Raw genomic sequence first — 24945 nt, 5'->3', positions numbered from 1 at the left:
ATTCTAATTTTTATGTGACGAAAAATTGTGAAGCGGATAAAATTCCCGGCGGACATCTCATTCATATACAAATATCTTCATTTTCCTAAAAATATTTTTTTAAGAAATGTATTATTTTTAATTAACAGTAATTGTTAAGTATCATTGTAATGGCCATTATGTGTCCAGTGTTGAATATAAGCCTCCCCCACAAACTGCCATGAGGAATGGTTCTGAGCCATCTGCATCCACTCACTAATTGCAAGGCATTCGAGGTCCTCACTCCATCTAATGGGGGGTCGTCCTACACTGCGTTTGCCTGTGCGAGGACGCCAGTTATTAATTAAACTTAATTACAACGTACAGTACAGATAATTGAAGGTATTAATTATTTAGTGTTAAATTTAAATCGTAAACTCTTTTGATTGAAAAAAATAAACATCAAAAAAACGAAAAATACAATCAAATTGAGAAACTTCTCCTTTTTTAAGTCAGTTGAAAATCACGTCCATTTACATCGGTTATTTTATTTAAACGTAACTAAGTATTTGTTTAATCGGGATGATCCTTCCATGAATAATTTAGTAGTTCCGTCCACGGGCAGCCTAACGCCGTGTAATTATAACAGGAGTTGTCGAAGTGTAATTACAGAGCAGCCGATATAATGTGCTAAGATGCGACCAGAAACCCCGATATTTGATATCATCCAGGGAAAATATGCTAATGAAAGGATCAGACCGTCGGCGGCGGCAGTGTTGCCAGAAATGTGCCAATTTTGCAAACTGCGGATAAAAATCGAGTAAGCTCATAAGTCGGCTTTGGCGTGAATAAAACTAAATTGCATAATATTCTAACCGTGTGTTGGTGGAATAATAATATGCGTCACCGTTCCTTTTCATACCCAGGATATCATATATGGCGAGTAGGGGATAAAGCACAATCCAGTCAGTCCCGGCGAGTCAGTCAGTCAGTCAGTCTCAAATAAGAGATTCAGGACCGTAGTCCTTGTAGCAGTTTTGGCTTAGGATTATTATAAATATTTAGTCATTTAATAATAAAATAACTGAAATGATGACGATGACGATCATCTAGTATCATAAATAACGTTGACAAAAATAACAAATACGTAGATTATAACAATATATATATATATATATATATATATATATATATATATATATATATATATATATATATATATATATATATATATATATATATATAAAACGATTAAGGTGCAGAGTTTTAATGCTCGAAAACTTATGAAGATTGGGATGTTCCACTTAGATATATATCGTACGATTATATAGTTGTGCATGAATTATTCCAACCAATCCAACCTCTCACCATTCATGCGACGAGAATGTATTAGGTAATGGTGTTCAATGGTACTTAACCGTCATTGTGTCAGTCCATATTGCCTTGATTTAATGAAGTAGAGTATTTCCAAAACAAAAGGCGGTTTCTCTGTCGACTTACTCAATGATACATACAGAGCTCATTTCCTGATTGTTTTTTTGTTTGTTTATGTATGTACTTAATTAGGTTACTTGCTTGTGTCACACAGAATGTTATTCTTTCATCCAATAACTTTTTTATGAGTAGTCATTACTTATTTGTTTTTTTGCTTTGTTGTATATGCTGTTAGTTTAAGAATCAACTTTCAGCAGCAGTATTTCCGAACCGATATGACATCATAACCTTCAAGAAAAGAGCATTTTAGTTTTTAAAAGGCCGGCAGCACATCTGCGATGTCTCTGGTGTTGTAGGTAATCACAGGCGGCGGTGGTCACTTACCATCAGGTGAGCTCCATGTTTGCCTCCTTTGTTATAAAAAAAAAATATAGAATATATGTTTAAAGAGAGTCAAATTATCAGTTGTCGTTTAAATTTTTCTTACATTTATTTAAAAGGTTGTTTTAATTACATTATATTATAACAGCTGTTAAGTGTCCACTGCTGAAAATAGGCGTCTCCATTGGGGAGTTTTGCCAGTACTTACGTTTAGCAGGCAAGTTATCAATCTCAGGTTTTGGTGATGTTTTAAGATCGTTGTTGTCTATCTCTCTTGTCTTAGTTGTCTCTTATGACACCCACAGGAAAGAAAGAGATAGTCCTTTATTTATTTATTTTATTTATTCATTAGTACAAATATGTGTACATGGCGGACTTAATGCTAAAAGCATTCTCCCCCAGTCAACCATAGGGAAGTGTCAGAATACTCGAATGCGGTACTACTAATTATTGATATACATACATACTAAAATTACATATATAAACAAATAAATATATATAAATAACAAATATACTTACACATATATGACGTATACTATATTATACACGAAATTGAGAATAATATAAAGTACTTACTGCTCGGATAAAAATAAAAAGTGAGCGTGAACGCTTTTTTTGAAAGACGGTTTAGTCCTTTCTATGCCGAGACTACATGGCGGTTTAAGTGACAAATATACATAGTGTTAAATCGAAATCATTAACATTTTCTTAGAGAAGTATTCTACAGTGAAACTAAATATTATTTGTAAAGTTCTGTGGGTGAAAAAAAAACTAAGATTTGCTTTATATATATAGGACATTTAAACATCTGAATTAGTATAAATTTACATATTTATCAATATAAGATATGGTCTGTTTAATTAATTCCATTGAAATATGTCGATATGTGAGCTGTTTAAGTGTGATTGAGTAAAAAATATTCAAATTTACGAACTTTCACTTTCATATTAAGTAACGATGTTAGAAAGATTAACATTTTATTACCATACAATACCATACTAGCCTTTAACTGTCCACTACTGAATACAGGTCACTCCCAATTGGAGGAGTTTTGCCAGTAGTTGCCATGCTTAGCAGGCGGGTTGGCAATCGCATAATTTTGTACGTTTGTTACGTCTCAATACCTTAGTAGTTTAAGCAGACATTTATATGTACATGTATATATAGCGAATGGAAGAGGACATGGACTATTTTTTATCCCGATTAATCAGATATTTCAGTTGCGCGTAAAAACGGATATTTATAGTCCAAGCTTAATATTAAAAAACATAATTTATACTGCATTTATAAGTATGAAACCTAGTTATGCATATAAGCGTCAAGCGCTTATTCCGCGTCACGCGTGCAATGCGTCAACTGCCCGCATCATTATTCATAGACATGCATGTTTCAAGAGATCACACTTGACACCTCGCTAGTATGTTGTCCTGGTCGTACTCGATATTTGAAAATATAATTATCTAAATTGATTTTGATTATTTTGATAGTAATATAAGAAATAAGTTTGTAAAGGTAGACATTTGTACGCTTATTAATTACGCTTAAATACCTGAACAGATTTGAATTAAATATGGTACGTATATAAAGAAACTACATGGTGGTGGTAAACAAATAGGTTACTTTGTATCTTTAACTTGTTATTTTTATTTTAGGACCTGACGACGATGCGTCTGGTAATATGTCTGGTGATATTTATTTTTTTCCTTTTTTTTCTAATCAACGCAGGCAAAACTGAGGGATACAGCGAGTAAAGCGAACGTAATTATACGTTTCAACTGGTTCTAAAATTAGAGCCACTAAAGTACTGACTTGTCTACGTTGTTTTATAGCATCGCAATGAGAAAAGCTAAACGAGCGTCACAGCAGCTCATTTATTGTTGGCAGACATGTCAAACTATCGTTTAGCAGTTTCTAGTAATTGTCTCTTGGTCGTTATGATGGTAATAATAACAGTTTATAACCAGCGCACAAGTCTCAAGCCTGTTGGTAGTCTTAAACTGTTAACTATAATGTGAAAGCTCCTAGTTTCTCAGCAAACTATGGACAGGGCTATGCTTGAAATTTTGCTGTTAACTACAGAAAAAAAGCAAACGATGTAGTTCAACTAGTAAGTTGAAGTGGCAATAGCTCTAGTCATGTAGCTTTAAGAATTGTTAGCCGATTGGACAGAAACTATGTAGAACAGCAACAATTTTATCTACACAGGCTTTTTTTGTATTTTCTCTTTTGCAACTTTATGTAAAGATATTTTAAATGTTTTATCTAGATCTTTTAGGTACATATATGGAGTGTAAAACAATCGGACAACTGTTGAATTTTTATTTTAAAATCAATGAATAATCTTCAATGTAAGGTAATATTTTAGTATCTTTATATATATTGACGAATTATATAAGCTAATATATCGTATTGTAAATGTGCTTAATGATAGCGATTAACTTGCACAAAAATAAAAAAGTTGGGATGTTTGAAAACGTTTGTAGGGAGACACTCGATCTATATATATAGATGATATGTTTTATACAGATAGACGAGCAGACAAACTGATAATATACGTGTAATTATGGTAGTAAGGATGTACTCGTGAGCGGTGCCTAGGTTGCTGGGACACAAGTACCCTCAGGCCCCTCGCAATTTGCGTATGTTTTCTACTACACGGTAGTTTTACGGTGAATTTATTAAATCCTCTTTCATTTTACTTGTATATGAGCAGTTGAAGCTGTCATTTATTTATCTTTTTTGATTAATTTCAATAGAAATATATGTCCCATTATTATTTTCCTGTCATTATCTCAATTGTTTATTTGAGTTTGGCGAATTCAATATCTAAATTAAAACACTTCTAAGATACTAATATTTATGCATGTATTTGTCATCTATTTGTAGATACTTTACGATTTAATCAATTGTAATTAAATTGGTATGGCAAATTAATTTATATGCTTTTGTACATTCACTTTTAATATAAATATGAGGTTATAAGAAAACTGTACGATATAAGACATATGATGTATATATAAGCCTCCCTCACAATTAACTTTTTTTTCATTTAATTTTAATAAAATCATACTGCAAATTGTAGAACTAAATGGACTAAAAAGTCTGTTTTGTTCTACTGCCTGTAGTGTGATAGAACTAAATTCGTAGAACAATACGCATATAACTGTGACGACGGTGAAATCGCAAATTTATCGTAATAAATGCAAAAAGTCAAGTAATAAAATTAAAATCGTAATATTTTTTACGCCTAAAATTATTTTATAATCTATTTTATCGTCATACTTCATATAGAATGTCAATTAAGTAATTTAATTAGAATCCTAATATTTTTTAAGTCTGAATTTAATTTATATTTTATTGCCATAATTAATGCAATAAGTTAATCAAGTAATAGACTTAGAAAAACATTTTTTATATCTAAATTTAAAATTCAATTTATACGTCAGATAATTTTAAAAATATAAATATTAATTATTTGTTATAACATTATGCAATATGTATGAGTCACATTGCACAGTACCTGCTAATTGCAAGGTAACAGATTATTAACAGGTAGGTAGTATCATAGTTATAGTGGGCGTTGCAAATGCTAAGCTTTCGTCATCATTTTGTGTCACAATGACTTATTTTGCTCACCTTTTTCTCAAGAGATTTGACGTGAAGATAGATGAAGGGTATATTTCTGTTAAGTAATAGGCTTAAAAATATCTTTATTTTGTAAACAACGAACGCTCAGGCTGTACGAAAAGCTTCTTGCCAAGGTTTTCCTTAATGCTACAGTATGAGTTCTTCAAAACAGACCCTGAAAAATTTTTAATACATTTTATTAAGGTTTCTTCAGGGTCGGCAACGCGCACGTGACATCCTTAGTATTACAGGCGTCCATAGGTTACTGTGACAGTTTATCATCAGACGGACTGAATGCTTGTTTGCCACATTCGTCGTATATATTTACCAGAGGGAGAATTTGTACAAAAGTCGATTGCTTGGGTACCTCTGTCCCATTCGTGTTTCAACCGTAAAGCAGTTGTGTTTGCATGGCTGTGTTTCGGTTTGAAGGATGGAATATGGCGTGAATTTACAGGGTATAGAGGAATAACACCTGAGTCCTCAGGAATGGCAACGCATTGGCGGTATCATGGGCGAAACAGTATACTCTGTTATTTCCATGGTACTGCTCAACTATAGGCGACGATTCCACTTTCCATCAATATTGTTTGCCATTCTAAGATTTTTTTGTAAATCGCTCGATATAAGAAAATCATCAAGATTAATTTTTTTTTTTGTGAAATAGCTGCATATTTACAGATTTCGGATTTTTTTCTTGACTTGTGCTACCATGACATTGCTTTTTTGCAAATTTCATGATTCTAAATAAACGGGAAGTACTTTATAGGTTTTTATTCCCTTTGCGAATGTCAAAATATGCGATATAAATGAAACATAAACGGCCGAATTATTTGATTGCGTCGATGTAGAAGCATGATTTTTTTCACTGTTTTAAGAGTTTGCAGACGTGACTATATGATAATAATGTCGAATTGATACCTCCACGCGTTCCTAAGAAAAGGGGCTTGATAGACAGATGGACGGACAAAAAAGTGATCCTATAAAGGTTCCGTTTTTCATTTGGAAGTACGCAACCTTGAAAACAAGTATTTACTTATTTGTGAAATATGTATATCAATAGAATTAAGTAACAATTTAAATTCATTTTTGCAATTATATAGGTACTGTAATGGAACTGCTCTCTCACACCGTGTATATGGTGGCCAAGGGCATCCGATAGAGTGAGAAAAGATTACAGATTACTCATTTAATAACACAGTGATCGGTATTAGAATAAATATATACCTATAGAAGTAAAATCTAAATATTTTTTAAGGAATGTTCTAGTGAAACTAAATTTTTTACATTTATTTAATAATCCTAGTAGTTACGGAGCTGTTAAAAGTATACTAATCAAGGCGAACGATTCGGTTCAGTGGTTTATTTATACAGCGGATGCAAAAATTCAGTTGTGCCGACAGGCTACAAGCATAACTAGGTAACTTGCAACCGCAATTTAATCATCTGATTTCAAAACATTCGGCTTCCGCACAATACCGATATTTCCGATTGCCACAGCCGGTGTCTGCTTCTATTTGTTGCAAATGTTGCAATATACAAGTTAATTAGCAAATGGTGACAGTGACATTAAGTCAATATTGTGGATCTATGCCTGTTTATGTGCCTATGTTTAGTTTCGCCAATTTTGTTAAATATAATGTTGACCGTAGATATTATATTGGAAGAGATTTTTAATGCAGTTGCAACTTTAAATTAGAAATCAGAAGTCATAGTCAGAGTTAGTGGTTCTTTGATAGTTCATCTTTGAACGTGTGATTTTAACTTTTTATTTTGTATAACTGCCTACCTATAATGTTTGTGCTACTATAATGTTGTTACTCTAAGTTTAATTTACTTGATTGTAAGTTTTAGTGATGTCATGTGTTTAATCTTATTTTTATTTGTAAAAATCTGTCAAAAAAAATTTTTAAATCGGTTTACAATTGAAAGGATTATAATGTAACAAACAAAAAAATACACTCGAAATAAGAACCTCCTTCTTTTTGAAGTCGACTGAAAATAAATTCCGTTCCAGATCTATTGGGTTTCATTTTTGCGGAGTGTTTACGTGGACAAAACTTTTAATATAATAGAAAACATAAAGACAATTAGGTGTATTGAAGGGCTGTTTTTTAAAGCAGTAGTAAAGAAAGTTCGTGTTGTTTAAACGAGTAGATACATCATGATTCATATAAAATAGTGTTGAATTTCAGTTACAGGCTGTCGGGTGCCATTCACGCTGATCCAAATCGATTAACCACGTTCGGTGGAGCCCAAGCTATTCTAGAACACGGATCCCTTTGTTGCATTCCATTGTTACATACCATATCAGGTATGGGCCTCGACAACACCCATAAAGCCTAAGTCACTGTCAGTTCGATTGATGTGTGACGACGTGGAAGCATTTGATGAAACCCAAATTTCTAGAGTTCATTTTAAGCGTACGTGTATATGGTTGGTTTTTGTTAAATGAAATATAAATATTAAATACAAGTGATCTGGCTCGGCTTCTTACGGGTCTATAGAATTTCCAAAAATAATATATAGTCTATGTTATTAGCTAATAATATAACTTTTTATAGATGAAAGCATTTTTAAAATTAGTTAAGTAGTTTTTAAGTTTATGCATTACAAATAAACGAACAAATCTTTCCTATTTATATTATTAGTACCCGTATAGAATTTGATTAGATGATGCAATAGTTGTTGTCCTATTCAAATATTTTTTTCTTTTTTAAATAAAGAAAATTTAAATTGCGCAAATTAAATAACCAAATCGATCCATTCATTATCAAGTGATGATCAGATATTGCTTAATTCAAAATTCGTTTTTTTTCCTTAAAACCTTTGCCTGGATATTAAAAAAATTGCTAAATTCGTTCAGTTATTTTCAAGCCAACCAACAGTATTAATAGTTACCAACAAACGATATTAAAATTTATTTATATGAAATGAATTGTTTTATCATAAATTGTTTATTTTCCACAGTAAGGTAGGAAAGATAATGATTACAAACTAATTTGCATTTCGCTAGACAGCACCTACGTAAGGCTTAATGACATTAAAATTCAAATATGCGCCAACTGATGGTACTTTTTCCGTAACGTAATTGGAAATGCACTCGGCACGAATAACTGAGAAAGATGGGGTTAAGGGTTGGGTACTTTTGAAAGTTTATTTTTTTAATCTGTTTATTTTGTATTAGACAGATGGATATCCAAAACGTTAACTTTATGTCGCCGTGGATCAATATCCGCGTAAAATTTGTGTTAATACTATGTGATAATTTAGCATTTTACGTAGGTATTCGTGTATTAAATTTCATTGAAACCCATTCATCCAATTAGGCGTGAATAAATATATAAATATTTTTAGAAATTTTTACATTTATAATATTAGTAGGATATTTGAGATTCTTGTTGAATATCAATTTTTATATTATGTCTAATAATAATGCAATTATATATGCAGTCATAGAATTGTATAAATATCTTGGAATCCAGTGAATGAACCTGCAATTTAGCACGCTGCCGGTCGCATCAGATGATTGCAATTCGTGTCTGATCTCGGTTCATTTGGCCGTCATTATTCCGTGGCACGTCGCGTCCTCCGTCACTCAATACGTTCGCGTCGGCTGTAGGCGGACATGGTTTATGAATACGCTTTATAATTCATATTACTGTGAATAATATTACAGAATGCATGTTGCATTAGTACACAAATTGCATAGAAATTGTTTTTGATTTAAGGTGCTCAAATGTTATTAATTAATTAACCTGTCATTTTATCTTTTCAACACGATATAAAGTCTATGCCCTGTTTTGTATATGTATTGGTATTTATTACCAAGTTTAACGAAAAAAACTCATTGACAACTTATAACATAAGATTGAGATTGAAGATCAGAAAATTGTTTACAAGCAGATCATGTGGAAATTATTATAATACTAAATTGCAAGAATACCATAAAAGAAGGCAATATCTAGTTATTTGTCGAGGAAACCATTGGCATAACTGTTTTGATATTCAATGCGATTTATATTCAATATTATTGTAATGAAGTTTTCACAAATTAATTATGACGAATGGTTTTCACTACTCAAGAGTGTATTCAACGCGCTCTTGGGTGATTTTTCATCGTAATTAATTTGATATTGGCGTCATTTATATTTTAAAATACAATGTGTTTTTTCCAACCAGTAGGTATCATTTAAGTTTCGAGAATGGCAACACTTGACTGTGTGTTCTGCAATATCCATGAAAAAAAGAGTTAGCTTGATCGTCATTTTATGTTGCATGAAAAAGTAAGTACTAAGAATTTCCTAAAAACCTAATGTCAATTAAAATTAAACAGTATTATATTAAATCTTTTTAATGTGTCCGATGTAAATTATGGAAAAAATAGATTTTAAAATACAATTCTATGAAGACAAAATTGTGGAAAATGCTTAGATATAAAATAAAAAGATACGTTTGTTTGGAAGCGAATATTTATTAGTTTAGTTAAATAATAATTAATTTAAATAATTTATTCATGTAAGACTATAGTTGATAAGATCGCGGACTCAACCTACAAATGTCAGTATGTACTGGCTTTTTAATTACATTATGTCATGTATCATATGCCTGTTCCGAAAATCTAAGACATGTTAATTTCTCTAATTCACTTTCTTCTTGTATCTTGATTGTCAATCTGTATGCTTGTATATCATTAAACGGATTGATGTCTCACGTCAATTTTAATTAACGGTCATATTATATTTTGTTACTAATATTATGGAGTTTAATTTTTATGACTTAAATAATGATAAATAACAAAATATTTGGAAGAATTTCGCCTTTATTTATAAAAACATAAAATCAAAATTATAGGGTACAGAGGAATAACACCTGAGTCCTCAAGAATGGCAATGCATGGAGGGTAATATGGGCGAAACAGTATACTCTGTTATGTCCATGGTACTGCTCATGTCTATAGACGTCGGTTATCACTTTCCATCAGGTGGGCCGTCAGCTTGTTTACCATTCTAAGTTGTATAAAAAAAAATATTTTCAATTATAAATTTGTGTACCGATTTCATAGTGTTAGTGAGTAAATGACGTGATTGAACAAAGACCAAAATGTCGTTCAAACTTTAGTTTCGTGTTGATAAAATGTCAAGGGTGTCTGGTTGTATTACTTCTGAAAAAGGGTCGTTATACAATCATATTACACAGAAGTTGTGATTTGTAAGCGATTTGCGTGATGCGCCGACAACTTCCAAGTGTTTTCGGATTGAGTTTTGATTGTGTTTCTCTGGGTGGCGTATTGAAATCTACGCAGTGGTTATTCATTCGACACACGCCACTACTGGCCCTTTATATTCGTCGTCACGTCAGAAATCATCCACTTACCCTTTACATGAATTAGGATTCGATACGGTGCTTGAAATATTTTTTCCGTACTATTGACCGTTGAAATATGGAAAAATTAAATTACATACCTTTGTATGTATATAAACGCTTATTATATGTACATTTACCTCCGTATTGTGCTATTGTTTAAATAAATATGAACCAAAATATAATATACAAAAATATAATATTGCTATTTATCTCTTTCTCGTATCATTATTTGCCTATGAGTATTATAAGTTACTTCAATTTAATAGCTGCATGATATGCATGATATTTATAACCAGCATATAATTACCAATAACTGAATTACTTTTCAATTCAATTCAATTTATTTATTGCATTCTACAATATTTTTATAAAAAATCTAAAAGTAAAATAAATATCCTTATGCCTATAATAACGAATGGGACAGTCTTGCTTATCAATCGACATGATTATATTTCAATGATCATATTTATCAAACTTATTTCATGCAAAATATGCGGTAAATTTGTCACCTATAATTTTGAATTAAAAAAATGCCAAAATGTTGAAATATATGCTATATTTAACGTCGAGGATGTAGCTAACAACAGTTAACAGTTAACTATAGGCTTTCCTTTTTGATATTATTAACCTTTTAGACTTATAACAATGGCCAAATAGGCTGACCTCTCTTGCCCATTATATTTTATTTATAGAGAATTCTCAAAAAATTGCAAAATCCTTAAAACAATAACAATGATCTTATGTGAAGTTCATCATCTTATATCAGTCAGCTACAAACCAGGTCAAAATTTGTAGCACGTACATTACAATTGCAGCAGAGATTATAGCACGGAAATAATTACCGGTCGACACTCGCGGAAATTGAGGTTGTAAACTAAATGCAAACATGATTACAATTCTGCTACATATCTAGCAGGGTATAGGCTGAACTGATGGAGTGTATGCGGTCGAGCTAAGCGCCAGCACGTGCACATTAGTTTGCAACGTGATTATGGCTCTGCCGCGCATTTTAATTGATTGACACGACGCGACGCTCGGCGGTTTTAAATTTATGACAATGATTAGATTTTGGACAATTGTAATACATGCGTGCTAGTTGTATCACGTATACCGTGAAAAGTCATTTTTATTAAGTAAGTACTTATTACAATATATATAACAAATAAGTAATTTTAATTATATATATAACAATTTTTAAGATTTTGTTAAACATATGAGGGATATTTGTGCGATATATATTTAGGCGTGGGTAATGGATAGTTTACAATAATGATGATGAATGATTTAATATTTAAAATTTATTTTAATATTACAATTCTAATAACAATAAAAGAAAAAAAACCAATACCATTAAATTATGTTTTTCCTGTTAATTTTGTTGTTCATCACCATCATTATCCCAGATAATATTCAGATATTTAATTACCGGTTATCATTATAATAATTGGATATCTGCTTGCTATAACAATGATATATCTATGTCGAGTAAATTAATATTCAGTTTCCGTTGTAATTTGGCCATGTGTATCGAAAATACATTCCCTATACCAGCATATTGCTTTCAGGAAATAAGTCAATTAACAACGGTACTGTAATTACAGAATATTGAACTAGCGTGCATTCGGCGTTGCCTGTTGATTAATGTTACTCGTATTTAATACACTTATTGTAGACAAAAGCTCTCATTGAATTCAACTTGCTTAAAATTTCTTCCTGCCTACCTATTTACTAGTATTTACTTACATAAATAATTAATAAAATTATTACGTTATTTACAAGATTTTACAGAGACAACTTTTCTTTCTTAATTCTTTTTCTGCTTGATGTCTATATTATTCTTTTTGTACTTATTCTCAGTTTCAGAACTGTGGTTAATTAGACCGATTTATTATTATTATATTATTATTTAGACCAAAAATTATGAAAAAATATTCATAATAGCATAAAATTATAATTAAATAGTACACATTATTTAGTAATACACAAAAAATAAACTCAAAGTTAATTAATCCATTATAATACAAAGTATTTTTTGTAGAGGTAAACAGGGACAACTTTTCTTTCTTAATTCTTTTTCTGCTTGATGTCTATATTATTCTTTTTGTACTTATTCTCAGTTTCAGAACTGTAGTCCAGTACATAATTTCACGAGATTTATATCATTGACGTTCAGAACGCTGAGGCTTTTAAAAAATTGCTGGTAAAGGTACCTAATGAAAAAATATTTATAATATAGCAAATTAGAAATTACAGTAATTAAATACATGTATAAAAATGCAATGATAAATCGTAACGTATTTATATGGAAACATAGTATAAGGAGCTTTCAGTTTACAACCATTTACCATTGAAGTTGAACTATGTAACTTATATGAGGTACATATATATTATATTATATTTAATGTACCTCTGCCCCACTCATATTTTTGCTATGAAATAGCTGCATTTGCATGACAGTGTTTTGGTAAGAAGGGTAGAGAAATTAGGAAAGGCAACGCATAAGGGGTACCATGGGTATAATAGTGTATTTTGTAATATTCATAGTACGGATATAGTATTCATAGTAGTACGGGGGTGACGGTTTCCATTAGGTTGGCCGTTAGCTTGTTTACCATTTTAAGCATCATAAAACAAATGAAGTGCGATCAATAGTGTAATTTATTGTAACGTGTTTGGCTTGCATTATAGTTTGTTTAAAGTTTGAATGTACATTAGTTTGTTTAGCTAAGGTTGGTTCGTACATTACAGCTGTTGTTTTCTACAATGTTATTTCAAGATTATTCGATGGATAGATTTGTTTGATTAAATTAATGTAGCGTGATTTACGGTTAAAGTATGTTGAATATTGAAATTGTTATAATTTGTTATATAATAGTTTCTAGATCCTTATTAAAATTCTATACAGAATTTTTATTTAGGTTACTAGGCTCGAATGATTAGTTTATTTATTAACTTTTCCATTGTGTAAGATAATATAAATATTTTACTAAAAAATAAAGTGAATACCTAAATACTCATGCCTGTTATTCATAAAAACTAAAATATTCTAAAAACTCGACAAAATAAAAAATAAAACATTTCAATAGCTAAAATAGGTTTATTGCATTATTATTTACATTTGACTTTTTTATTTTGAATATTTTTAAGGCCTTTTCTCTTCTTTAGGTATATCAGCCCTATCGTACCCTGTACTGACTTTTTAGACACGATTTTATTTATTTTGCCTATTCTCGGATATTAAAGAATTAATGGGAATTGCTAATTTACAGAGATGTTAAAAAATTTCTGTTTTAGTATCAGCTAATAAATATTGAATAAGTGCAATCTAAAAACGGTGCGTTAATTCTTCACTTTCTATGGAGTTTATACCACACTTTAATAGTATATATTGCATTTCAATAAATAAGTAGAATACTTAAAAATCATCGATACGCGTATAAAATAATATAAATATCAAGTTATCGGATGATACTTTTTTTCATTTAGGATGATTTAAAAATATTTACCCGAATTGGTTTCATATTTAAGCGTAAGTTTGAGCCAGTGGGCAATCCTAGTAGAATGTTTAAGTTCTTGTACAAACAGCTCCTTGGGGATGAATAATCGATCTAGATAAGTGTCATCACGGGAAATGTTCGATTGAACGGGATAAATGATTAAATGTATTTGATTGAAAATTCGGTATACAAACAGGCATATGTTCTTTGTAACTTGCGATTTTTCCTTGCGTGAATTTAGAAATAATGCACCTCTGTGATTATTAATTCCATTGTTTTAGTGCCAATAAGTACAAATATCAAATTATAATTATAATTACAAGAGAGTTTACCAAAAACACTATACAATATCTTATATTATTCTAATAATATTAATGTAGTTTGCTAATCTATTTAACGACTTGGTTATTTTCATTAATCTTTTAGGTAAGTTCGTTTTTCTTACGTATATTTTTACTTGGATATTTTATATAAGTGTTTATAAATGACAGTTAACACTTTCTATAAGGTAGGCCCTCATGTTGCATAAAAAAAAAAAAACGACAAAAGGATAAAATCTTTTGTTTGGTAGAACTATTTTGTATTTCGAAAACACGTGAGTAACCTAGATTGAGTCACGTACTTGCTACTTTACAATAAAGCTGTTACTGCTGGCTTTACTAGGGTATTTAGACCGTATCTTTATGGGTTTTTACAATTATCAGACTAAGATCGAGGCGTGGCCAAATTTATAACCGCATAAACTTTCGGAGCAATGGCTAAGCTAGAAAGGCCAAAGTTTTTGGTTATGCCTTCGTTTAATAGTGTTGTAAACATAAAAGAAACAACTAAATCAGTGTTATCACACGTTACATATCTGACTTTATCTATAGGAGATTGGATCTACATTTAAATTAATATTTAATTAACATGCACTTTCGTATATTTGTACAAGTATATATTTACTTTTATAGTACATACCTATTCATCAATAAGATCTTTTCAATACCTTAATACAGAATACTACTAAAATTAAAAACGTAAAATTTGTAAAGTTATTTTGATACTCAGTTATGCTTAAATGGCTATAGATATTAAAGTGAAATTTTATACTTCGTTCGATCATATATCTACAATAATTTTTATTTAGATTTGTGTAGAAAAAATTGCTAGTATTATACTGAATGTATATTTAGTAATGATGTTTGTTAGTCAATCTCGCTTAAGCGACTAAATGGAAATAATTGTTTGGTATTTATGTACGTTGTATGAATGTATGTATTTATGTCTTTGGATCATGTCTTAGTTACTAAGTAAGTTAATATATAAAACACTAACACAAGCTTTATATTCTAATTCACGCGGGCGAAACCACAAGTTAGAGCTAATATAGCGCAAAGATTAATTTTTCAAAAAAATATTAATAATTTACACCTTAAATTAATATTTACCGATGTCTTCGATATCTTATACCTAATAATTAAAGGTCAAAGTCCTATCCAATATAATATCTAAGAATTGTGATATTTAATAAGTAAATATTTAACCTTTTTATCCGAAAACTATATAGCTATATAAACAATACGAATTTATTCGTAATGTCTAATTGGAAACATTCAAAGGCCCTTATTTATATCGTGAAAGGTCAATCGTAGACCGTCCATGTAGCTGCGCCTACAGAGCAGTGTTGCAGAGGCATCGAATATATAATTATCATATCGATAAATCGATTACACGTTTAAAAGAATTTCACGGTTAATAATTGTATATTTGAAAAACGTGATGAATTGATTTATACTCGCAACATTGTTTTATCATGACGGTAAGGTTAAAAATATCATTATTTGTTTTCTTGACCTTCTTAATATAAGACTAATAGTACAATTACAGGTCACTAAAGATATAATCTTTTTCTATAAACCAGTTAACGACTTAACAATTTACAATTCGATTTATTTGTAACGAGCTGTGCTCGCGATTTTGTCGATGTGATTGGAAGGATTTTATTTATTAGTAAGTAACTTGATCTGTATTGTCTCTTTCTTTTATACTAAATTCCCAATTTGAAAAAAAGTGACAACATAATAATAGTTATAGCAGATTTGTAGAAGATTTTAATTTTTAATAAATAAGGGGATTCGTTTATATCCTTTTCCTTGTTAAGTATTACGTGAAGATATGATAAATTCCATGATAATTGGTCGAGGCGTTAAAGTGTCAAAAAATATAATCGATTTATCCATAAAAAAATAGCTCGTAATGTACTTTCTATCGATGTCGATAACATCAACACATTACTTCTGTTAATCTGAGCTTGTTAATTAATACCTTGGTGGCTGAACTAGTAACTCTGGCCTTATAATAAGTTAGTATTCATTAACTAGACATAATGACTGTATTAAGAAGATGATTATTTGAATGTTAATTGGCAATCATTTATTCCTAGAGAAGTACTTCAAATCTTAGTACGCCGGTGTTAATTTAAACATAATATTCAAAGTTAACTAACAAGCTAACTATGCTTTTCATTGAAATAGTATTATTGAGTAAATTAGTAACTTTCTGGAAGACAAGAATTATATGGAGGTACATATAATACTTGATTTTGAGAAGAAATAGGTACTTATATGTCAAATTTCTTCTGTATTCTGGTTTCATTATGAAATTCAAATCTCAACCTGTTTGACTATTTTTGTGACTATCTTTCCACACAATTATTAGAATTGTCATCATAATAATGTATTCCAATATTGTATTACTTTTTAATATTTGAAAAACAAAGACTTTATTCATAAATAATTTAATCTCAATTTCGAGTGATGTCACCTTTTGAAGTCACATGTATGAGCATGTTTGTATTTATAGACGATGCCGTTTCCCACTTTCTATCAGGTGGACCGTCAGGTTGTTTGCCATTCTAAAATACATAAAAAATAAAAAATATAAACAAGTTAAAAATAGTGAAGTCAGTAACAGGTTCTAATGTATTATACACTAATAGATACCGATTACATAACTGTACTTACATAAGTGAAGCTAGCATTCATATTTTATAATATTTACCTATTTAATAAGTATAGGTAATACTTATATGTAATAGATATGTGTAATCATTATTACCTGCAACAACTATTGTTTGTAATTTCAAAAGAGGGAAGACAAATGCAGAGATAAGTCTTCTTAGTTTAGTCAGTTTTATGCACCAAGTTGTTATTTTAATTAAATAAATATATACACATGTGAAACTCCGAAGACAAGTATCATATAACTTCAAAAAAGAAGTTAAGAGTGTGTAAAAAAAATTATAACCCTGCCTGCGCTGTCGGTATATATTGGCGGGTTACCGGTGAGGGAAGATGAAGTCAGGTCAGTTGACCCATTGTAGCAAATTCACTAGGAATTAATCACGATGTTCCATGACAGACTGCGCGGAGGTCGAGCGAATTGGATATATTGCTAACAATGAGGACTGACCTATCTTCCTTTCTAATTAAAAGGGTTATCAAGCCCACCTTATACGAATTATAAAAGATTTGCTTCATATATCCCGTCGAGTTGTAATAAGCCGCTCGCGCTTAGGGCGTAATATTAATGTAATAGTACATTCACTTCGGCAAGTTATATAAAACATATCCTATTATGATTCATTTACAGTGGTATTTTTAAACTTAAAAGTGTATATAAGCGTTTCGCTAGTTCATGGTCTTCAAATGTTTTGAGCTTTAATCCCTCAGTTTGGCTCTATCTGCACTAGTAGATATTTTCAAACGTTTTGATACCGGTTAAAATCCTCCTCCGATTCGGTTTAACACCAAATCCATATTGAAAGGCACGAAAAGCTCAAGTAAATATTCAACCGTACGGTTACCAATCCGAGATAGAACACATTCGATGTTACTTCACACTGGACACAAGCGTGATTTAGAGTTTTGAAGTCCCTTTTTCTTTATCCAGTAAAGTAAATTTTATGTTGTGATACATCTTGTCATTAAATTTGCTAGGTACATTATGAACGCCTTTTTTGTATTCCAGTTTAGATAAAAAGGGATTTTTAATATTAAGAAATTAAAAAGTCTTCTTCCAGTTCACTCTTTGATTAGGACTATGAAGATAAAAGATTTCTATAGTTATCCATTTGCTTGGATTCACGATCTGACTTTTTATAGATTCAGAATAGGCAATTGCTTTTATACAACTTTTTAGCAATTTAAACAAATTAATTTCAAATGTTTCAATAATTATGTGTCTATAAAGCTTGAATGTAATATTGAATATGAATACACACATAATACAATACAAAATTTTATATTGATGTAGGTCATAAGTCATCTTCTAGTGAGACTATTTCTCAGGTCGCGCGTAGGTCAGGGAAATCGGCTGCTTATTAACATACAATAGCTTATCTATTATAAGACGTGTAAATAATAATCATTATTCAATCCTACAGAAAAATTTTATTATTTTAAACTTTATGCATGTACCGGAACTTTGTGCAAATATATGATTAAATACGACGTACGTTATGGCGCACCTACAATGTGTTAAAGAAGTTCCGGATTTGATTCTCGGTTGGATCAATTTCGAATATTCTCTTAATATATAATCAAACTTAAGCCCGATTAATTTAGTTCAATATTTATGTACTAATATATAATTTCAGTTACAAGCTAAGTTATATAATTTGTGAATAAAACTGCCGAATTGTGCAACCCTAATCGTCAAGTTCTTGAGTCTGTAGCACATAGCATGCGTGTTCTTAGATTCTCCTTCCAGAGGATTAGGATTAGAAACCAACAAAGAATTGTTAGGTTTCTAATCCTAGTTTAAGGACTAGGCAGTTGGTGTTTTTATGTCCATAGACATCTTTTTTGCAGGATAAATAATAATTTATGTAAGTATAAAATTTATTTATAAAATGCTCCTGTACATTCACCTTTAATATATGACTAATATTTATTTATTTAATTAAACTTTAATGTACAGTGTGAATGTATGTATATTTTAGATATTAAGTTATAACTAAAATGTATATAGGCTATCTTATCCTTTGAAGGGATTACTTTCAGTCAATTTTGAGAACTTGAAAGGAGATAATATCTGTAGGGTATATAAAGCAAAACATATGGTGCAAAAAAAGTATGATAATTAATAAACTATATTTAATTTACATTTATATAAAAAATATAATAAGAATGTTTACGACTCACATGAGATAGTCAGAGGTATTTTATTATTTGTTGCTATTAGAGAAAATGGCGTAGCTACTGAATTGCAATGTTCGAAATTCATCATGACAGGCAGAAAGTAAGCCAGGCGTTCTCTCTCAGATTAATTAATTATTTAATTACGATTACAGTGCTGTTATTGATGTTATTATGTCACATATTACATGTTATAATTAAATATCTTCTTTGTAGGTTGTATTCTATACGTATTCTCTTACAATTTTCTTAATTAATATTTTCGACATAATGTGTACTTATGTGGGTGCCTATGGGGGAGGTAATGAATGACTAATGACGACGATGACGATAATATATTGCGGTTCTAAAATTAAATATCAAGTTCGAGTTAATTTCTCTTTGTTTGCTCATAAAGCGTTTTAAATATCATAGAATAATGGTGAAACTAGGACATTTAATAATACCATCCACTATTTACATCACTAAAGGAAGCTAATTAAGTTTTACTCTATGAAAATAAAATATACTTTTATGCGAGTGAACTGCTGTAAATAAAACTAAAAATACCGGTGCATCCGTTCTGTGAATAGGGTGGCCAGGATTATATTCGAGTCAGGTGGCAAAGAAAATGCCATTTGACATTAGGTAGTAAGGTAGGATAAGTAAAAAATAATATTAAACACAAAGTGTATGATTAGGTATAATCACTATTTATAATATTGTTCGTAATTTTTCTTGCGAATCACAATAAAAAAGAAAAATAAAACCCTAACAGAAACAGGGCAGAAGTAAGACCATCTAATATGACCGGAGAAGCATTTAAAAATTTAACAATGTCCGATGTTACGCGGACGGATGGTAATGCTAACAAAACAACGAATAAACAAACACAATTAGTGATTATAAAGTTCGCTTTTGTCCGTATTTTAATGCACTAGTGTGTTGTTGTGGCGAATCGAGTTACATGTAAATTTTAAGGTTTTAGTGGCCGTGGCTGTATAATTCGATTATATTTTCATGTATATAGCACATGTTTGTATAATCGTTTCAATAGTATATGTTTAAGTGAAATACGAACCTATTGAAATAAAAACAGAATTTTAAATATTTGAATACTTATATCAATTTGTTACAGTTCGAAATCACGAAATAATATAATATTAGAATATGAGCGATATTCGATCAAAACTTGCATTGTTTTGTATAATTCAATTTAATATCGATTGAATTAAATTTGTTTTAGGGCAGGGTAACATATACTATAAATCTCATACCTATATAAATCTGTTACAGCAAATGGAAAGTCTGTATTGACTTGACTGACTGAATCCAATGAAATAAGAAAATATCCAAACTTTCAGTCGAAATTTTGAATTAATTATTTCATAGGAGTATATTCATATCTAGAATATGAAATTAACGTGTTTCTATAATTTTTTTAAGTTAAAGTTTAGTGCTGAAAATAATTTCTTTTTATATTATCGCAAAAAAAAAACACCTCGACAAAATAAATTAAAAAAAAATGCATAAGTTGAAAAATAAAAGTCATAATAATAATAAGCCAGCCATTATATAATTTTGTTTTACTTAAAATTCCATTTTTAAATACTATTACTTAGATATTTCAAATAGGAGAAAAAAACGATACTAAATACATTTTTCATTATTAATTTATTGCATATCAGTGTTGGATAGGTACAATTAGTATTCAAATTAAGAGTAACATAGTGACATGTATTTAATTCTATATAAATAAACGCTATACAAAGAAATATCAGAAGTAGCGATTGCAAAAAATATCATTTAGAAATCGCTTGTCAATAGTTGTACAAATGATATACGTTACAAAAGCTTGATTGGTTTTGCATACATTGCAATTTATTTTAATGTTCTCTCAATGTCAATCAAAGAGTAAACTTGTGAACCAAGTTCGTTCGTTTCAGTATATTTCGATTGATATAAATGCGAATTCATTCAACCGTATAATACGTAGTTCTCAATGGCTTCGCTTACCTTTGTCAAGACCAAGGCTCAGAGTAGACAGGTTTGTGAATGAATTTGAATTGATTGAATATGTGATACTGGTAATGGTAGTTTTAATTAATATTAAAATTAATGGTTTTATATTTTAAAGTTTTGTTGTTTTATTCATTACTGCGTACTTGGGAATTCAATACTTTGATTCTGTAGGAATTAAAATCCCTTGCAAGTGTTCATGTTTTAAAATCTAGCAGTTTCAGCTGAATATTGAATAGTTCATTAGGTTTATTTCTTTTATATTTGAATTATGCAGAAAGGGCAAATTTAAGCTTTCTGTTACATACCTATTTGTTATTGGTGATGTAGCTATAGTACTAAAACCAAAGATGAGATTGTTTTTATAGAGGTAAATGGAGAGTACACCTTTTAATAAGATAGATGCAGTTAATAGCAATAAATACTTAGATGTTTACCATCACTATTTGGTTTTGCTACAAATTTTGCGATGTACTGTAGTGAACTAGATTTAACTGGTTTAAAAGACTTACCAAAAGCAACGGCGATCCCAGGATTTACCGGCAATGATCAACTGTAAAACGAAAGTAGTAATTAGTGTCGGATCAGCAACAGAAGTTTGTAATACGTATATTAATATTATATGATAGCTGATTTATTAATATTTATAATTATATCCATATATTTTTAAATTTTAGGGTCATTCGGATAGACTCAGAATATATTGTTTCTTACACTATCACGGAGAAATGAATATTAATATTAGTTTTATTTTTATATAATTCCAAAAGGAAAAGTTCCTCAATTTTCCTGTATTTTTTGTATGTATGTTACACGATATGTTCCAATAATCCTGAATTGATTCGATAGAGTACTCCCGCGTTGGTCCCATATAAATTTAGATTGAAGTCGCTATTTTTCTTTATGGCGAAAAATTCTGTGTTGCGTTGCATGATTTATTTATAGAAACACACGATGCCGCGTACTAATTTACAAATATTTTCAATCTAATATATTTACGGAATATTTGGTCGCTCATTGGTGTATTTTTACCAGATTGATGATGCTGTTTGTTTATGCCGAGTTAATTGTATTTGTGATTAAGAAATAAAAAATGACGAAGGTATGAAAAAAACTACTAAGTATTTTGTATATAGCTAGGTTATATCTAAACTTAATATTTAGGTTATTTTATATACTATACACGCGGGCAATGCCGCGGGTAACAGCTAGTATACGATGTATTGAGGACCTCCTTTTTGAACGCGGTATAATACAAAGTTTATGGAATCACTCTGTAAGATTACGACTACGCTGCGTCTCGCCGAATGACAATCGCAGTTGCAATTTCGTTTCAACGTTGATCGCAACTAGCGAGTTTATTACCATCCGAATACGTAATACTCGTCTATCACTGCCGACGAAGCCAAAGAAATTACTTTGAACGTTAACACCGGCTTGATTGCTTTTAAAGCGCATATCCGGGATTCGCTCCAGTAGGACATACTACATGTTGCCAATCGAAAACACTTTCGTAATAGTAATACGGAAATGTTATTTTCACTTATGTGACTCGAATAAGAGTATTTAATTTATATCAAATATCATAGATTTAATTTATATCAAATGTCATAGAGTGACGTCTCTCCGATAATGAGTTCTCTTCGATAATGAGGCAGGTCTGTTAAATAAAAAAAAAAAAAACGCTTGATATATTACTGCTCTGTAGATCCAAACTAAGGAGAGTTTGCAGTACATTTAATTGGTAAATACAAAAAAATTAAGTGATTTTTTAACCAAGTTTTTTTGGGTAAAGTGTTCAGTTATAGATTACCTATGAGGTAAATATTATTTAAGGAAAGAGAGAGAGGGCGAAAGTTTATATCTTGTGACGTTTAAAAATAATAAAATACAGCCCGTATTACTGAATAGTGTTGTTTTGTATAGGCGAAATAATTTTTTAAATAGGTTAAGCATTTTTTGAGCTTATCCGAGTTTCTTATTGAGAGTATCAGAGATTCGATCTGGCTTCGCATGGGTAGATGGAATTTTCGAAAGTAATACATAACGTGTGTATATAATGTAGCTTTTTACAGATGAAAAATTTTTTATAATCAGTTGTATAGTTTTTAAGTTTATCCATTACAAACAAACAATGAAATCTTTAATTATTATAATATTACCTATTTTAAATGTAGTGAGCTATTAAATTTTTTGCCCTTTTCAACCGACTTCAAGTAGGAGGTTCTCAATTCGATTGTATTTTTTTTATATTTGTTACCTTATAATTCCGTTAGTTGTAAACGGATTTGGAAAATTCTTTTTTCATATGGATATACTTAAAGGATATACTTACAGATAGATCCCATAGAAATTTTATAAAAATTTATTCCATAGTTTTCATTGTATTAAATTAAAATAACTAGTTTTGTCATAATTGAAGTAGTTTTTTTTTAAACACAGTCTTAATTATTATAGTAACATAATGAAAATTTTGAAGCTACTTATTGTATACTTTATTAAGTGAACATAATAACCTTTAATTTGATACCTATTTGAATAATAATATTGTTTAATAATAATATAGTATAATTGTTACGAGCATCAGGCGTGGTTCACTGTCTATTGTTACTATGGAAACAATGTGTTAGTTATGTACTTAAATATATGTTACAATGGACATCTAACTCATGCAATTACACAGTTAATTAAAGCGCTTACAGCTCGTTAGTTCGTTCATTGATAGTATTTAATGAGGTTAAGCAACGCCGACTGTAGTATATTCCTTTGTTTACCGACTGTTACTACAAGGGAGGGTGCAGTAAGCGGTTTTTAATATACACATTTGACATTTTTCAGACGTAGTAGCTAACATGTGGGGATGACAAAGGCGAAAATAGCGTGCATTTTTCTAAGCTTAAAATATTTTTTGCAAATTTCCTTTCATTTTTATTTCTACTATGATTGTGAGATTAGAGTATTCCTACAAATAAAAAAATATGTATTTATGTATTGTACCTATATTAACAAATGGTTAGAAGCATGCGTCTCTGTATAGTTATAAATCTATCTATACTTATAATAAATCTGTAGAGCGGACAATTATACGGTAACATAATAGTACATGAAATATATTTCGAAAATAACTATCGGGGGGTGATTAGTGAACGATACTGATACCAAAAATGCAATCAGTAAAATTTTTGTCTGTCTGTCTGTCTGTCTGTCTGTTTGTTTGTTATAGAAACAAAAACTACTCGACGGATATTAACGAAACTTGGTACAATTATTCTTCATACTCCTGGGCAGGTTATATATATATATATATATATATATATATATATATATATATATATATATATATATATATATATATATATATATATATATATATATATATATATATATATATATATATATATATATATAGTATACTTTTCATCACGCTACGATCAATAGGAGCAGAGCAGTGAAGGAAAATGTTGGGAAAACAGGAGAAGTTACTCCAAAAAACTTCGCAATAC

At 30.1% G+C, this 24945-nt stretch overlaps 1 protein-coding gene across 5 annotated transcripts in view; it reads right to left on the bottom strand.

Annotated features, from left to right (window-relative positions):
• LOC113523562 (uncharacterized) overlaps positions 1 to 24945 on the bottom strand; it is a 176346-nt gene that overhangs the window by 39751 nt on the left and 111650 nt on the right. For all 5 annotated transcript variants that reach the window (XM_052903259.1, XM_052903257.1, XM_052903260.1 and 2 more), the window contains exon 4: positions 21955 to 21995. The gene's annotated coding sequence lies outside the window, so the exon portion shown is untranslated. The remainder of the gene's footprint in view (positions 1 to 21954; positions 21996 to 24945) is intronic.

The sequence above is a fragment of the Galleria mellonella genome, unplaced genomic scaffold, assembly GCF_026898425.1.
Source record: "Galleria mellonella isolate WM207_F2 unplaced genomic scaffold, CSIRO_AGI_GalMel_v1 utg1380, whole genome shotgun sequence".
Lineage (NCBI taxonomy): Eukaryota > Metazoa > Arthropoda > Insecta > Lepidoptera > Pyralidae > Galleria > Galleria mellonella.
Note: the sequence above shows the minus strand (reverse complement) of the source record. Positions and strands in the feature narration are given on the sequence as shown.